Here is a 19,198-nt window from a genome sequence, read left to right on the forward strand (position 1 = left end):
GCATATAGATTTAGGTGCAGGCTAAAGAAACCCAGGTGTTCAAACTTAAACCGAGGTACCCCACTGCTGCGTACAGCATAATCATATCGTGGTTTTGCACTCAAAAAACAAAGTTTAAATTTTTAATTAACATGGATGTAGTTGAAATGAAGCGCAAGATTGCCTATTCTGATATTGCTGTGTCCAAAGTGTCATAGTTGTCATAAAGGGTGGACGTGATGGAGAAAAAAAAAACTTCGAGTCTGCGCTTCAGTACTACTTGCTTATAGAGAGCGTTGACTTGTTATAGCAGGAGGAATATGTGAATTCCAGAAGTGCAAGACGCGCAGAATGAAGCAGCGCAAAAACAGAAGCATGAAGTCCTAGCGGGTGTCTTCCAGAAGAAAATATATACGTTACAATTATTGAGTGCACGCACAGAACTGGGTAAACTTCAAATGGCTGAAGGCTGGTCATTTTGTGTCTGAGAAATTTCAGTGAAGAAGCGAATTACTGTGTAGTCGCAACAAGCTCAGGGCCACGAAATTTTCTTCAATGACGATTTTTGATGCTGTATAAAAATCAGTTCATTTCAAACAGCACTGTAGAGAACGAAAAAAAAAGTGGCGAAAAGGTAGCCACACTATTGCTTGATAAAGTCGAGCTAAATGGCGTCACTTAGACGTCATGTCGCCATCATGCTATGAACTAACGTTGTCGGTCACTGATCACATGACTAAAGGCAACAGGGCCGTTTACTTGGAGCTGAATGTTTGACGCCTTCTGCTTCTGAATCTGAACTCTCGGAGCCTTTCTAATAAGATTGTTGGCTTTGTGAATTTCTTGACTGATCATCAACCGGACAGTGCGATTGTGACACATAAACTGGGTAGAAGGCCGTGTTCTCGAACCTGAAATATGTTTACGGATATAACGTGGCCAGAAACGACTGTAGTGATCATGATGGAGACGTTTCCATCTTTGTTGATAAGAGCCTTAACTACATGGTCTCGCATAGAGCGTCCCACATTTAAGCCACATGATTTGCCACATGATTTGAACCACATGATGTATTCAAACATGACTTGATTGTAGGGGGTGTGTACTCTGAGCCCGGAAACCAGCATTATTAAGAGCAAGTTCTTGCAAGATTTACGTGCCGAGCACGCATACGTGGTCGCTGCGGGAAGTTTTATTATCCCTGGCCTGAAATGATATGGAATGGAACCGGGTACGGGTGAACGTGGTCGAGACTCCACAGCCATAAAGATATGGTTCCAACATGTTCTGACACAAGCTGTACAATATTATACAAACTTATGGTGACATTAAATCAGTTCTGAACGTGGTATTTTGAAGCATGAACGTGGTTTCGTGACCTAACACCGTTTATATTTTGCCCAAATTCCTGGATTATTCGATTGTATGGTTGGCCTTAAAGTTGGATTCTTTTTCAAGGACGCTAGGTATCTTTATTCTTACAAAAAGTTTAACGAATTGGGGGATACTACCGTACTAGATGAATTAGCTGCCTGTTTTCAGCTGTTTGAGGAACAAACATGAAATGACTCAGTACATATCAATGACTTGTGGCTAGCTTTCAAGTAGCAGTTCACAAATCTATGTAGAGATGTAGGATGAAAGGGACTCATAATCCGTGGATTACGAGAGGATGGAACTGAAAGAAAAAAGTGGCCGGACGTATGGCAAGGTATAAGGACGCGCGTGATTACGCCGCTCAATGTAACATAACGAATGTAAGCGCAAACTGCAATCACTCACTCAGGATTAAAAGGATAACTACTACAGCGTAACGAATAATTTTCTGCGTGATATATCTCCAAGCATTTTAGCGACATTTAGCATCAACCAACAAGACAGTGACAAAAGTAGAGACCAAACAGTGTCTTATTGAGGGCAAACATAGAATATCCGGCGTTTTCAATGTAATTTTTTTGTTTTGCAGATAAATTAATCACTGTTGATAAAAAGCCTTCGTGACTTTTCTTACTTAGGGATCCTTTAGTTGTTGAGGCACTGCAGTTGACATATGAGGTAATGTTGAAGTCACTGTTGAAGGTAAACGCAAGACACAGACCCGGATGTGATACCGAATTTTTTTCTGAAGAAGCACGCGGAGTGGGAGGCTAGGTAACTTTTCATTATTGCCATGAAGTCAGCGCTTTTAGGTACACTAACAAAAGATTGGAAAGTCAGTAAGATCGTGCAGGTACTCAAAGACGAAGTCATCACATCGGTTTCCAATTTCCGGTCAATTCCCAACTTGCTTACAGCAAGGAAACTCTTGTTTCCAAACACATTCGACAGTATTTATCTGGGGCCAAAATCGTCGTCGGCTATCAACAGGGGTTTTCAAAGGGCTTATCCACAGTATTACAAATATTACTAGAAAGAGTTTATGATTTCTTTACAGTACTCGACGGTAAGGAACACATATAGGGTGCCCCACGCAACTTGAGCGAAACTTGAAAAATATGCAAATACCACGTTGTTGGACAGAACCAAAGTAATATTCTTTATCGTCTTTCGGAGATACTCAGATTATATCGCATAATTATTCCGCATATTTACATAATTAGTCTTAACTAAATAATCAACCTTGAAATATTATAGTTAGAGGAAAGATGTCAGTGAGAAATTGCAGAGCAACATGAAAAACTAACGGTGCAGCTGTCTGTGGCTCCATACATGCTACATAAAAGTGTTTTTCCAAGCTTGAAAGGGGCCCTTCAGAACACGAAAAATTGTCGCGCGACTGGCCGGTCGAGACATTGCATCCAGTGAAATCTCCAGACGGCTAATTGCAGCAGTAAATGGCACTCGCGAGCCAATATAGAACTTTGTATCGCACTTCAGATGCCGCGTGTCGCTCATCATAGACAAACCCCAAGGGGCGCTTGCAAGGAAATCACCGTGCGCACAGCCATGCATATAGCATCTCTCTGTGTGTTTAGATTTTGTTTTAGCATTTCGATGTAGGCGAAATGCTAAAACACCTGTGTACTTAGATTTAGGTGCACGTTAAAGAACCGCTCGTGGTCCAAATTATTTCGGAGTCCCCCACTACGGCGTGCCTCATAATAAAATGGTGGTTTTGGTGCGTAGCACCTCATATCTTTTTTTTTTACTCGTGACAATGTCGCAATCCACACAGCTACGAAGCTATACAGACTAACGTCTTTTAAACAAAGGTGCATGCGAATGCAACAGTAGGTCCCCAATGATTCTGTTATTATAAAGAACAATCAGTCCGGTTGAAATATTTAAAAACAGGAATTTAAACTTTGCTTCATTGGCGGTAAGAGGCTTGTTTATAGTGGTCTAGTTTTTAATAACATGCTTCAGGCTCCAAAGTACTTTATTCTACAGTAATATTTAGCTGTATAACACTAAAACAAAGTAAATTGGACGCTTTCGCACTCGGAGAAGAATTTAGAAAAAGCAGCTACGAAGCTATACAGACTAACGTCTTTTAAACAAAGGTGCATGCGAATGCTACAGTAGGTCCCCAATGATTCTGTTATTATAAAGAACAATCAGTCCGGTTGAAATATTTAAAAACAGGAATTTAAACTTTGCTTCATTGGCGGTAAGAGGCTTGTTTGTAGTGGTCTAGTTTTTAATAACATGCTTCAGGCTCCGAAGTACTTCATTCTACAGTAATATTTAGCTGTATAACACTAAAACAAAGTAAATTGGACGCTTTCGCACTCGGAGAAGAATTTAGAAAAAGCAGGAGCTCAGTATGCTGAGAGATGGCGAAGAAAGGAGCCGACAACCATAGAAGCTATGTATTATACAAAAGGGGTATGTCTGCCTGCTGAGGAGCATTAAGTTTTTTTATATTCTTGATTACTTTTTCTCCGTATACGAAAAAGAGTGAATATATAAACAACGAGTTGCCCAAAAAAGACCACTTCAGTTGCTCAAATTTTTCGGTGAGTTTAGTAGCTGAGAACTTTCTTGCTATGACGTATCGCTAAAATTATGCGAATAACAAGTGCGCGTATGATGTTTTGTCACAGCGACACACCAACATGCTTCGCGTGGTAAAATGGTATCATGATAGGCTGTTAACATCCAAAGTGCCCCACTAGTCACGCATCTTATAACTACGGCAACTTACCGAACCTGGCTTTCGGTACGCCTCTGAGATCACTCAGGGAACCTGCTGAAAGAAATATGTTAAATGAAAGCGACGGAGATATGACAAAAAAAAGAACAAGCAGTCACTATTACAATGTTCAGACGAGCTTGGGGTGAACAGCAGCAAAACTGCAGTTTTAACCATTTATATTTGCTTACGAAACAAGGAACAGGACTGATCGCCTTGTATAGTCATTCACGACAGTGTGCTCCCATCCAGTAATTATTTTCTGTTGTTCCTGTAATGAGTGAGTTTCACTGGGATGATCTACTGCATCTCCTAACTCCTAGAGACAAATATTTGTATTATAAGAACACGAGACTTGAGCACAGCTTGAGACAAATCCCAAGCTGTGCAAATGGCTATGGCCCACAGCAGACCGAAGCAAATAGACTTGTTCACAAATTTTCCGACAGACTGAGCGTAAACTCTAGCCATAGAGACAAGTCTATTCCACAAGTCACTTATACAGAATATAGTGTGTAAAATTATTATTACGAAGGAAGGTCTGAGAGACTGCCCTTCATGCCTTAAAACAATTGAACGACCGATTGTGTCTACAGACAAATGCATTAGACGCCATGACTGGAGATCGGCATATTTGCCTGAAACCGTAGAAATGTTCTTATTTTCTTCTCTAAAGGGCGTTTGCACTGCTTTCGGCTAGGTATCTTTTGAGACGAGGGTATGCAAGCACCTTCTGTACAGTGCTGAAATACGTACACCTTGATCAAAGGCAAACTTTCATTGCCAACTGGTCAGATTAGACGGATCTATCACCTTGTTTTACCAATATCTCCCAACGTGGCAGAATGCAGCTGCGATTATCACTTCGATACTTGCACACATCGAAAAAAAGGAGTCTACTAGACACCTCATGACCTGCACCGTCGTATAGCTAAAGCGAAGGCGTACAAAGAGCTTGTTGAAGCACTCGCTCGAATTTTCTGACAAACATTCACATTTCCAATATGCGAAGGCCTCGACATTCGCGGCACCTTGGCAAGCCTTCTGTGCATTTTCTATGTGCCGCCGCATTTCGTCGTCTCGGGCTTGATTCTTTTCGCTGCTTTTCTACGCACATTGCCACATGCACCACGAAGTGCATACTTTTTCAATGAGGACACGGGGCCTGCTACACAGTTAAGCGAGAATGCCTCCGCAATAGGCGGGATTTATTAAATAGAGGAAGCTTGTTTTGATACTCGAACAACATTTACTCATGCATGTAAGCACAGCAAAGACCATCAGCAGTCACTTTTTGAAACTACCTCGTTGTCACTTATATTGGGCACCATCGCGATATTGTATATTAGGGTGAGGGAGACTGACACTGCGTATCTCTTCAACTGCGTCCCCGGATTAAGCAGATTGATCCGAGGTCGAAGTCGATGGGCTATAGATGACCTGAGACGGTATCGCTTTCCTGCTTCAAGAATGGTGCGATCGTCCAACCTTCATATCAGGGTGACTTACCGATTCTGACTGGCAGTACAGGTTAGCAGATCCATTAAGCTCTCCGTCCGTCTTGAGTACGTGTGCACGTGAGAGAATAACAGGCCAGCAGATCCATTAACCTCTCCGTCCATCTTCGGTACGTGTGCACGTGAGAAAATAACAGGCTCTCCCGTGTCCAATAGCATAACCCAATACACTTAGTATACATAAGGCCTGCCCCAACGCATAGCAGAAAGCTGGTGCGTCACCATTAGTGGTGATGCGCCCAACTGGGATTACGCCAGCATCTGGTCAAATGCAGTCAAGAACGGATTGACTGGGGGGTTACTTCCAAGGATGAACTAGCATAGAAAATGACGCTATTCGGAAGCAGGGAAGTAGTTCAGACACAGTTGCTCTTGGTGCCTGCGCTAGTTTATTTACTGACATCGAACGGACTCGCCCAGAATGTAACTGATTATAATTTAGTAAACTCGACCGAAAAAAAAACTAATGATGCGTTTAACGCCACAATTCACTTCACGTTTTTAAAAGCTGGTCAAGAATTCTGGTAAGGAACAATGATTGTCGCAGTGTCGGCGTGACCACAACTACCATGTTTATAATAATGTGCACAGTAAAAGGGAAGCGTATAAAACGCGCCATAAAACCACGGATTGCTTACCTGCCAAAAGAATCGTAAGTACAATCGCCCTCGATGGCATTATAGCTTGTTGCTCTTGCTTCGGGCTTTTTACTTGAAACTCCGCTTTTGGTGTGAGTGCACTTCCAACAGTGTTCAGAGAACGCAGCGCCTGAAGCAATGCGATTCACTTCTAGCAATTCGTACTTTGAGCATCCAGAAGCGATACAATGAGAAGTGGCATATGTACCCGGGCGACCACACGTGTTTTTCTTGTTTTCTATTCCAAGCGGAGCTGCAGCTGCCGGTTCTTGTGAATATACATCGTTAACGCCCCTTATCGCACCTAGGGCCTGCTTTGGGATGTTCGAAAGGTTCTCTATTAGCTGTCACTGGAAACTTTCGGCCTTGCAACACTGAATGAGCCTTTTGAGAGTGCTCACTTGCAGCTGTCTGTACACTCTTCTGTGCAATCTGACTGTACAATCTTGCTGCTGTCTGTACACTTCAATTTTGTTTATGAAGCCCGTATTTACGATCGGCACGCATACGAACTGCTTCGTGAATAGTGTATTGTGTGGGAACAGCTGCCTGTCCACCGGCCTCTGAAAAATAACCTCTGTTACGTGTTAGTGCATGTTGAAGTAGCTGTCGGGAGTTGATCAGGGTGAATCGCCATTGAAAATACTTGTAGTTTCAGTGTAGACGGGAATGATAATGTGGACAACTTCATCAAATTCCAGATATCAGTTAAGAAGGCAGCTATATGCGCCTGCAGAATCCTTATGCTCCGTCATCACTGCAGCACTTGAGCATAGAACTCACAAATGTGTTACGCAAAGGCATTATTTATGTGCAATGATTTATTGTACACTTACCGCGCAGCACAACGATGAAATAGATAGTAATCTGAAGCAACAAACATTTCTACTGAGCGCGTGCGTCAAAATACCCATAGTGTAAATAACAATAGCCAAACTTTATGAGCCTAAATCGCAAACAGGTGAAGTGCATGCACCTGCAGATTACTTGGCATGGACGTACAGCGTGCTGACATTAAAAAGACACTAGTTAAAAAAACACTAAACCACTTTAGAATGGTCAACTATCGTATAAAAAGCCTTTTTATTACGAACCGATATTTAGCTACCTCTCCGGGCTTTTCTCGTCTTGTCGGGCGTAGGGGTAGGACAGCCTCCACGCCGTGCCTGCATCCCCATCCCCGCCGCTGGCGATTCTGCAGTGAGCAGGTGTTTCGCCAGTGGCGTCATGCGTTCTATCCTCTCTTACACATCAGATGGCGCGTCTCGCCTATCATCGCGTGTTCTACGCCAGATGTCGCTAGCATAGCTCCACTCGTTCTATATAGACAAACTTCATCTTTATAAACCTATGACGTCACTCGCGCTCAGGCACAAGAGCCCAATAAAAGAAGGTACGCGTTTTGCTATTTCTCGAAGACCCACTTTAATTGAAGGGCACAAGAGTCTGCGGCATACCTAGCTTTCCTCAACGATAATAAAACGCTCCTAACCAATACAATCACCCACCTGCCAGAAGCCACAAGTTCGCAAGAGGCAAACGGTAGGTAGGTGTATGTATGACGTCATGGCCTGGAGCAAGTCTATGCGCAGCGCCAAATAAATGTTCGCCGCCTAGCGGCCACGCCGAGAACCAGCCGATGTTGAGGTCCGTTCGATTCGGCTGCACCACTTGAACCCAGTTTACGATTCCGCACTTTTGCAGAACAAGTTCAGTGGTGCAGCTGCAGCGCGACATTAGCACCACGGAGAAACGAATGCCAAGATGCAGCTGTTGTACAGGTCTTCTGCGTCGTGTCGCGTGTTGTTTACGCGCCGGTGAACTTGCATGGAACTTGTGTTACTTGTGTTGCGTTGTTTGCGGTTGTCTTAGAAAAAAACATTGGTCAGATTTCTTTTTCTTGTGTACGTATGTGTGTGTGTGTATCGTTGCTGCACTGAATGGGCCTTTGGACTCGGACAGTGAAGAGGAGTTGGATGACTTGGTCGCAATGTTGGCCGCACAGATGGTGAGGGAAGACAGAAATCGTATTGATTTCGGTCTTTCTTCCACGGTGCCATCAAGACGTCGTTGGCAGCTATTTTGATTTTGCGTTTTAGCGGCTCTTCCGACTGTCACGCGACACCTTTAACTGTCTTGCAGACCGCTATCAATCATCTCCATTCTTCCCAGAAGCTGGTGAGGGGTGCGCGCGAATCAGTGCCAAAAAAAAAACGTCTCTCATCGTTGGCAGCTATCTCAGGAACCAGCGCAGCATATACTCAACTGCAGACAGATTTGATGTATCAGAGTCATTTGGGCACGCATGCATTGAGAGGGTGCCCAAAATTTTATATAGCACGAGTGAAGAAGTGATCGTGTGGCCGGACAAGCAAGAGTAAGAACGTAGCAAGGGTGGCTTCTTAATAAAGAGCGCTGGGAAAGGGCCACGAAACACCGTTGGCTGCGTGCACGGAAAGCGCACGGAGTTAAACACCTCGAACGAATCCCCGCACTTGTACTTCAACAGAAAGAAGTTTCCTTCATTGATCCGACAGGGCTCATGCAACCGTGAGAACAGGTTCATAGATCTGCTTGTGGGATTTGCCAGCCCGGCGCACGGCGTCAGGGTGTTCCGCGAAGGTTTTATCTCCTTTTTTGAAGTTCCAGCGAGAAATGCAGTGACGGCTATATCCTGGGGGATTCAGCCTATCCTTTGCTGCCGTGGCTTGTGCCGCCTTGCTATAATACACAGCGAAGCTTCTCCGCCTCGAAAAGGGAATACTCCCTGCAGCGAGTTGCCATTGAGGTAACGTTTGAACGACTTAAGCAACGATTTCGCAGGCTGCATTTGGTGGACGCGGCCAGCAACAAGCAGTACTGCCTGATAATCATGGGAACATGTGTCCTGCGCAACCTAGGCAATGAGGAGAGAGATTTCTTCGAAGAGCTGCAGGAACTGCCAGATCTGGAAGAAGTTGGAAATGATGAGGACAGAAACCTTGTTGTTGACCATAATTGTTGACTAATTGTCCAGAAGCAGTGCTAAAGCAAAGAAGGGCGTATCCTTGCGCCTTCTATAATGTGTAGTAGTTAATTATTTGATTTATGCCACTTGCAGTACTTGTGCAGATAAGTTTTGCATCACGTTGTGTTTGTAATGCTGAAAATAGACTGAGATAATATATGTATGTGAAAAATAAAGAATCGAAACGTTTGGGGACTGTGAGTCCCAGGCTACTGCGTTTGGTTGTTTTGCGTTATCTGATGATAACACACAATACGCACACATCCAAGTTTCAGTGTTTTTCTTAGGAATTTTTATTCTGAAGCCGCTGAGGCAACTTTCTCAACAGCTGTTATGAGTGGCTTCAACAAGGAATTTTTTCGTTTTAAAAGTGGTCGACGCGCTCACCAATTCAGTTAACATCGCTTGCGGTGATGTGGCGTCCTTGTTCTTCCTTTTTTTTCAGCCAAGACATTACTTGGTTCTGGGCTGAAAAGTGCAGCTGATGCAGGTCATGGAAAGAGTTGACCACTGCCGATGCTCCTGGCTTCATGTAGTCTTCATTGCTATCATCAGCATCAGAAGACTTGCTGAAAAACAATGTGCAATATTAATGGGGATAATTAAACTTCAGTAAAATTAGGGCAACTGCACCTGCTGTCTTTTTATATTATCGCTCCAGGCGTCATGAGGACAGCAGGAGTGATTTGATGCTATTTTTCTAGCACTTCAGTTAGCTCACTGAGAAAGAAGAAAAGAATCAGTTGGAAAATACAAAAGCCCGAGACTACGCAATGGTCGACAGCACTAACTCTTCGTGTTCGCACATAGCCCTAGAGTGTCCCGATCAACTGCATTTTGTTTTCGTCATTTTGTAGGGTCTTCCTAGATTTTTACAATTATTCTTAACCTGAAGATCAAAAAGCACACCTGAGAACTCAGTGGAGACCATCTCAACGATCGCTTGCCACATGTCATTTTCCGTCCTGCGAAAAAAAAGAGTGTTGGCTTAAAAATTGGCACTTCCAACACATTAAAAGCTGGTGAGATACGCTTACAAATACTTAAGCAAGCAAAGTTGGTATATAACGTTTTGTTGTTAACACTTCAATGAGAACGAAAATGAAACTTGCTTAACGCTGCCTTGCTTTCCGACGAGAGGGTTAAATTTCATATATTTTGAAATGATGAACCGGGTCCTCTGAGCACTCCAAAGTACGGCCTCGGGGGATTCAGATCGCTCCTCGATCAACGCAGCGCCGTGGACCGCAGGTGGTTCCTCAATGGCAAGTGATGCCGGTGAAGCGGCTTCGGGGTTACCAGATGACGGTGGCAGGGCGTCAGCACCAGATTCTTGAAAAATCGCAGTAATGACCGTCCCAGCTGGGACAGAAAATGGTACCGCATTAAGTTTTAGAACAGTCTTCACTCTGGGCTAGCGTATTCGAAGCTTTAGACGCGTGCTCAGTGGTATAGAGGGCTGAATTGTCGACCTACACACTCAGACGAGCTTGCTGTAACTCAGTAGAACTAAACGCTAGAGTAATTTTTCTTTTGTCGTTAACAACATTTAAAATTTCGCTCATGGTACTACGTATACTTGCTATTTCCTCCGCCTGTGTTGCACAGGAAACAAAGCGCGATAAATTTCCGGATCAGAATGACATGCATATTGTACACTTCAGTAGTGACATATTGACAAACAGGTACACTCCTATAGCTTTACGTCGTGTTCGCCAATATTCACAGGCGCTGACAGCTGAATTGGAAGAGCCGACAACGAAAACTTGACCACAAGTGACCGAAATGGGTTAAAATACCTGGAGTTCTATACACAATACCATCGCCAAGTGGAGCGCGGGTTCCATCCTCTCTCACTACAGGAGTAACCTGTGTTCGAATCCTGTCAACAGGTACAAAAAGCGCGGACAGGTCGTTCTTTGATATCGTCTGCTCTCAAGTAGAGCGTCTACAAGATGGTGAGCCATGGGCGCACCAACGTGGCCCCACCGGCAGAGCAGGCTCCAAACATTTCTGAATTTCACTGAATTTCTGAATTTCAACGAACCCCAGGGTGCAGGGGTCGCTAGGAAGCAGCGCTAAAATGAATGGCAAGGGGCGGCCCCACGTGAACTGGTTCAAGCGGTGCAACTGAACCGAATGGACCCTAGGTTCAGCAACAGATTCTCACATTTCAACGTGAGCTGCAACGTTGCCTCGTAATTCTCAAATGCTCGTGATGCCGCCACACACAAACCCGAAAAAAAAAATCGGATGTCGAAAGCATTTTGCTGTTTGCCATTATGATGTGTCATCGCGGTGTAAAGACAGCAATTGATCAGTTTATCGTTTCCTGAAAGTAGCAGACGACGCACAACGGAGAGCGACATAGATAAGAAACTTGCACATTGAGAAACAGGTGACTGACACTGTGCTGGTTTGTTCAAAACACTTCCCTCGGGACTTCTTTATTCCCGGCTTGTAGACCATTGCTTTCTTTTCAAATATTTAAATATGCTGCTGGCGCTTCAAATGGCCTCGATTATTAATTTACATTCCTTTGTTTCATAGATCATATGTTCGTGGCCTATGCCCCCCAGTGGATTTGTGCCATTGAATAAGGCATCATCATCATCATAATCATCATCGAAGCTGCCGAAGAACGACAGAAGCGGTTGGAGAATGACAGATTGCACAAGCGTACCAAGCATGCTGCCGAAACGGATGAACAGTGACCGACCCAACTAGCTTCGGGCTTTGCATATCAGCATCGCAAGGTGCGTGAACTTCTGTCTTTGGCAACGGCTATGACGGCCATCTTAAAACGGGACTTCTTCGAGAGCCCGTATGGCTTTGCGCGTCCTGCAGTGTGACAGACTATGGCATGGACTTGGACTGTGTCATGGTTCCCATGTACTGGGCCTTGGCTTTAGCCTTTCACGAGGTTGAAGAATTATGTTCGTCTAAGGCGTGTAGAACGTGTAGGTCTTCGCTCGCCTAAGCTAAAGTGCCTTTGTACTCTGTGAGCAATGGGTATAAAAATCTGCCGAACCCTGTTCATCTCTCAACGCTTAACTGTATAGCGGAGCGCATGATTTCCCCTTGCATACCCTTCATGGGAGTGGTACGAAGGCTGCTCTACAACAGTGGCCAGTATGGTGCGAACCCCGTAAACGGTCTTTGTGCTAGTCTGCAATTCTCCGCCTCCTGTTTCCATCGACCCAGGGAGAACAAGTTGGCTGCTACAGCTAGCTTGATACAGCTTGAGCAAGCTAGAAGCAGCTAGGGCTATGGAAGCTATAGTTTAGACACCTTCAAAATGGTTACCACTTGATGTCTCCAAGCCATATGCTTTTTAGCCATTGTGAATATCAATTACTTAGAAAAAGTGTCAAAATTTTGAAGGCATTGCTACGGAGGGTCCAGAGAAGCCTCACCAAATATTTTTTTTTGGGGGGGGGGGCGCTCACCAATACATAGAGTAAACTGGGGGCGGGGGGGGCGACACGGTAAATTTTTTAAGCGCGGAAGTTGCCGGTATACTACGGGAAAAGGACAGGGGATAGTTGCGTTGGCAGGTCATAGAGTCCCCCTGCAGCGTAATCAGCACCAAAAATGGAGCGCGCGAGAACCGATTCTTCGTAGATTTCCTGCGCACGTTGTGAAGCGCGCACGTTCGCCTGTTCAAATCTGGCGCCACATTGATAGCATGCTGCAACTTACAGTCCGCAAAGGGGGCATGTAAATTAATATGTACATAAGGAGCAGGTAAAAATAAAACGTAGTCTGTTCAGAAAACATCTGTGTTAAAAAGTTGTTTTAAAATAAAAATATGTGAGCATTAGAGAGCTTTATTCAAGCGCAGCGCCGTAGCGAAAATGGCGCCACATGCAACAGTGCCGCTTCGCGCTCTTTTCTGGCGATTTCGAAACTTCAGCAGCGGTGGCGGCGGTTCGTTCATGCTGTTCGCTTGCCTAATCTGGTACGAGTTTTTGGGTGGAGAACTTAGGATCGTGTTCGCAAGAAAGGCAGCAAAAATATTCCTTTATTTCGGTTCGGTAAATGATTATATGATTGAAGGGTTCCTACTTTGTTGGAAATCATTTGCACCCGCGCCAAAGGGGGCAAGCTAACTGCACTTATGGGGAGTGCACTTCGGAACTTTGAGTGCCACTTTAGGTCACGCGGTGCTAAACGGGAAAACAGAGCGCGTTCGCAGTAAAATGAAATGAAAAAGAAATGGCGACAGAATAAGGGTGCGTTTCTTGAAGATCTACATTAGAAAAAAAAACTTCTATAAACTTATTGTTTTACGTTGTATTATAAATAAAAAAACTTAATATGTATTTTCTCAACAAAAAAACGATAACATTTTTATTATAACAGTGTTGCAAGACAATGCCGGCCAAGACGAATGCCTAGCCAATCCAGAACAGCATGGTGGTGTGCGAGGAGCCGGTATTTGCATAGTTTCCTACAATATACTAGAGGGAACTTTGGCGCTGCAAACGTTGAGCCACCATGGGAAAGGTGCGAAGTAGATGGATTTATCTGATCTTCATGCTTATGGATTCAGACCATCTTGTGGTTTCGTTTATAACGCTTTGTATGCCTTCATTGTCGTACATTTCAAACCAATCTATACTTTTCTAAGTTCACAAGACGCTGCAAACGTGCACAATCACTACTAATTGCAACGGTTCAGCATGTCGAGCTGCCCAAATCGAAACGCGGCAAGCGTCTCAAGACACTGGCTTGCCCACAATAAATTTAGGAGGGCGTAATATGTCGCTTGCCGGTGCATCCTTCCATGGCGTAGTGATTTGAGTATCGGGTGTCTGTATTAGATAATGTTTATTCCATCTTTTATTACGCAGCACATTTTTGAAAATGACGAGTTCATAAAGTTACGAATCCGTTCGAAGCCAGAAGGATGAAGTTTAGGCAAATCCATGTACTTCTCACAATTCCCATGCTGGCTCAACCACTCCCATTGCAGCTCCCGTAGGCATACACTCTTAGGCAAAAATACTCCCTTTGGGGTGTATATCTGCCACACAACAATAATCGTCATCTGCCTTGCTTCGGAACCTCCGTACGCAGCAGCAACTGCGTACCGAAGATCCGGCAGCTTATACTAAGCCGTCGTTTAATGAACCGTCGGGATTAATCCAGTGATAAGCAACGGGGCCGCACGTTTCAGCTTCGCTTGTTAACCATCTGTACGGAGTGCTTGGGCTGTGATTTCATCCATATGGCCACGCGACATGGTGGCCCAGTGGCTACGGCATTGCGCTGCTAAGCTCGATGTCGCTGATTCGACACCGGCGGCGGCAGCCGAATTTCGATGGGGGCCAAGTGCGATAACGCTCGCGTATACTTAAATTGAAGTACACTTTAAAGAGCCCCAGGTGGCAAAATTAATTCGGAATTCTCCACTACGGCGTGCCCGATAAACATCGTTGGTTTTGGCACGTAAAATGCCAGAATTTAACTTTTTTCATCCCTATGCATTTTGCAGATAGCGTAAATAACACGCTCGGGCTGCCTGACTACACAATAAAAATAAGCAAAACCAGAAAAATATTGCCTCAACACTTTTCGTTGACTACCCAAATCGGGAAAAAAGTTACTGCTGAAGGCCCCACATTTAGCTTATAGAAGTGTGTCCGCTCCACTATTAGGTATGAGGGCAATGAACATAATACCAACGGCAGGCAACAAACAAATGCGGTCGCCGAAGGTAACAGCCACCTGAAGCTGAGGCCTCTTTTTTTACATTGATGACAGTAAAGAGCACACGTTTATGATGCTGTTTCAAGTGAAGCCACAAGGGAGTAAAACTAAATCAGCAGCGAGCAGCTGATAAGCATACATATGCAACATTTCATGAAAATTTAACTTGTAAAGTGGGTCAAAAACCTGATGGGCACAGCAAGCTATTTTGATTGTAAAAAAATTATCACATTTACACATTCGCTAACTTCAAGGTTAAGAAATTTAGCACTGTGTGACTCGTTCCAATGTTACTGAGTGAAATGTAAAAAAGAAGCCTATCCGCAAATCATGGTTAACTTTAAATTACTTTTACGAGCATTGTTTTGGTTGAATGCGTATACATTTTTTATAAAAATTGTTTAATTAAGATACGTTAACCCTCAGTTGGCTTTTATTCAATTTTTCTTAATAGTTTCTGCGCTGCGCTATCCTATGTGACTGTCAAGACAGCTGCGTCGCTACAGTGTTGTTACAGAGTAATGCGTAGTCAGTATAGTCTGCATCTTTGCCCGTTTTGTTGTTCCGAGTTTATGCACCTTATGTTTTCTTTTTTCGGAGCACTTGTCTTCACTCGGAGAAAAAATTTCAAATTCTTTGTAAGCTATCACTGTTGATATGACATTCTACCTCCCTCACTGCAAGACGAAAACCTTTCATGAAGCGTTTCATAGCTGTCATAGAATGTGAGCTTGAAGTAATGTACGGTTAATTTGGCTGCAGAAAGAAAGCACTGACCACAAATTTGAGATAAGAAACAAGTCTAAACAAGGTCTATTTTGTTTGTTGAATAGTGAGCTATCACATTTAAAATGTTTAATTTACATAAGCCAGTGCAGCTTAAGGCTGTTAATAGGCAATGTACTATTATTTCGCTGTTCTAATCTAAGTAGTCGTTTGTGCTGCGTGTATCAGCTGATCAATGTTTTCTGAATTTCAGAGGCAGCTAGAAACGACGCAACGTGAGCTAATATGTGGCCCCACTCTATCAAAACAGTAGCAGACCGGCTGACAAAACTGCTGCTTGAGCGTTATCTGCACCTCAAAAGTAAATGGGATACCTTTTATAACCTTAATTACATAAAATTTTTACTGAATTTTCTGTGTTATAAATGTTATAAACAGGGATAAGGTGCCTCAGAATAGCTGGCCTGACACCTTATCCCTGTTTACAACCTTTATGCGACAGCGAACTACTCCATCTGTCCGCCCCATGCTTGATTTTGGATGTACTGCATTTTCTGACATATATGAGCTTAAGCTATGCTTGCATTTATTGGTGTGGAACCTCTAGCTTTTTAATTTAGTTATAAATATGTCTGAGCTCTAGCTTGCCAAATTGCAATGTTTAAAGGCTGTCAGCATCGTGAAAGAGAGTTTTATGTTGTGCTATTTGTCAGTAAGGTAATTGGTCTTTTCCTTTGGAAATTTACAATATCCAATGGGAACCTGACATCAAAACAATGATCATAAGGTTGTTTGTGCTGACGAGAGTACTTCATTTCTTTAGGAGTGTACCACAAAAATTTTGTCTTGTTTTTAAAACAAGAATGGATAGCTGTCAACTCAGTAATTATGTTATGGAGCCTCATTTACTTGTGTGATAATTCAGAAATATTATTAGTTTATACAATACCTTTTAAGGTAACAACTCAAAACATGCGCAAAGTATTATGTGGCTTTGGACGTGAAACAGAAGTCTATTGATATCACCAATACTCGATGTGGCGGTCTCATGGTACCAAACACAACCGACGTATACACACACTCTATGACCATGCTGCGAAAACAGAGATCATCCAACACTCGACAGGATAACAGGGGAGAGAGCCCTCCTGCATTTCAAAAAGAAGCGCGCAACTGGAAGGGTTAATGTGACGGCCTTTAGAGACAAGGTCATTATATTACCGACAACTATGCACTGAGCCAACTGTCTCGTGCTTGAGTTGTTTGTGACACCACATGAATTCCAACTATGGTTTCGGTGATATAAATAGTCTCCTGCTTCACGTCTAAAATAGGGCAGCAGTTGGAGTACATTTGAAACTAGCTGCTTAAAATGTGATGTCATAATTATTTGTGCTGCTCAAGGAATTGGCGCTCCTGTTTCATAATTGTGGGGCCAGCAACTGCCTCAGGAAGCACAAAACTGGCGCACAAAATTTTTGTTTTGGTAGTCTTTTAATGAATTTCTCCTACGTGCAACAATTGATTTTTAAAGAGAGTAATAACTTTGGTGCACAATTTGTTTTACACTTTCGATGTCTCGTTTCAACACGTTCAGAATACTAGAAACCACTGAGCCCGCGAATCCCCGTGTAAGCCACTGCATCTTTCTTTGAGGTGGCATGAAGAGGGAAGTTCTGTAGCTGTAATTTAATCAACCAACTTTCTGCATGGGCGTGCCTAGTTGTCCGTAGAAGATTGCAACAAACTATTCCAGGATGAAAATCAAGCCGTTCCGTTTAGCAGAAATGGTGGGCCTCCTAATCAAAACATGGCTCCAGGGACCCACAACAAGTTATTTGTGGTAGGGCAGACACAGTTCAGTTGTAATTTCAATTGCTACAATTGGTAACCTTTGGAAGAACCACAAATCTGTTTTGTGTATGTTTGTGTGTGTCGGTTGTGACAATGGTGTAGTTTTTTGCAGCCGTGATTTAGGCAAAATAAGTCTTTTAGAACATTGGTTATTGGAAAGATATATCCAAGAAAGCATTGTGAATGCGACTTTGCTGCCTTTTGAGCTTGAACTCTGTCCAAGTCTTAGCCTGTTCTACCTCTGCACTATTTGCTTGTATTGAAAATAAAGCCTACTACATTTAATTATGCTCCCAAAAAAAGCTAGTTGGTCCATGTACTCATTTTTTAAACATTTCAATTACCATTTTAAATAAGAGAATTTTTTTGCAATTGATAATTAAGATTTAGAAGTTCTCCGTAAGGAAGTTGGATATGCTAAAGGCCCGTTCTATGTGTCATAATCATAGCAAGCATACTTAATGACATATATATTTATGAAGTAAACTGCAACTTTTACTGCGTCCTTAAGCATCTATGAGCCATTATGCAAGATTGTGTCTGTGTAAAGACAGGAAACAGGGCTTCCTGTATGCTGTTTTACCGTATTTACACGTTTCTAACGCGCATGTTTTTAAAATAAAAAGTACGTTCAAATCCACGTGCTCGTTACAAACGTAACTATTTATACAGACAAATAAAAAACAATACCGATACCGACTAAAAAAAAAGACTCATTGCAAGGTTGCTATCCACACTGCCATCGAACAGTCATTGTTGTTTTACGCCTTGGTTTGCGGTCGCCATTTTCTAGTTTGCTGCAAGCCTGTCGTAGCGCTTCTGCTCAACCGCCTTTTGTGGAGGTAGCCCAGTGATAGGATGAAAAAAAAAGACGTTTTCATTACGAGGCATCCTTCAAGCGTAAGGTGATCCTTCTGGCAGAATAACAGGGTAACAGGGCTGGGTCGCGTGCGTTAGGCGTTCCCGAGACATGCATCGGCAATTGGAAGTGGCAAAGGAATGAGGAATGCATTTTATAGAACTGAAGTTGACTTTCTGTGGTCGGCAAACAGCGAAAAGGAAATGTCGCCGGACTTTGACGGCGACTAGCCGCTAAGATTCAGATGTGTGCGTGTCTGCGTGCTTTTGTATGTTCCATCGAATCGAATCAATACGTTACGCATCGACTGAGGTTTCATTACTTTATGTGGGTGGGAGAATCGGCACCAAGGTATTTTTGGGGATATTTTGGCGGTAAAAGAACTGTGCGTTACAATCGGGGGCGCGGTATATTCGTGCAAATACGGTATCTTCCTCAAAGTGCACTCTCCACACACTTGCACTCAGTTCTGCTGTCACTAGTCTTGCAAGCAACAGTTTAGAGTGCAGTTTACCTGAGGTGATAGTGGTATTTATTGGCTGTATGCGGTCATGGAAATGGCACATGTGGCTTTTGCGTACGGATCCATGCAAGTCTACTGGCACATAAGGTACACATGCAGTGCTATCTACTCATGGCCTGCGGAAAAAGGGAAATATAATCGTACATTTGTTGCAATGTTTCAGACAGACATGCTTATTAAGTCACCTGCTACAGCCTACATGCATAGCGTAGTATGCTAATACTGATCTAGTAGTGTCACAAGAC

General features: G+C 43.3%; 1 long non-coding RNA gene across 1 annotated transcript in view; it reads right to left on the bottom strand.

Moving 5' to 3' along the window:
• The window catches only part of LOC139052020 (uncharacterized), a 37,812-nt gene extending 31,367 nt beyond the window's left edge, over positions 1-6,445 (bottom strand). Inside the window, exons 1-2 of the long non-coding RNA XR_011509657.1 lie at positions 6,270-6,445; positions 4,127-4,171 (exon numbers count right to left, since the gene is read on the bottom strand). This is a non-coding gene — a long non-coding RNA (uncharacterized lncRNA). The remainder of the gene's footprint in view (positions 1-4,126; positions 4,172-6,269) is intronic.
• Positions 6,446-19,198: the final 12,753 nt, after the last annotated feature.

The sequence above is a fragment of the Dermacentor albipictus genome, unplaced genomic scaffold, assembly GCF_038994185.2.
Source record: "Dermacentor albipictus isolate Rhodes 1998 colony unplaced genomic scaffold, USDA_Dalb.pri_finalv2 scaffold_17, whole genome shotgun sequence".
NCBI lineage: Eukaryota > Metazoa > Arthropoda > Arachnida > Ixodida > Ixodidae > Dermacentor > Dermacentor albipictus.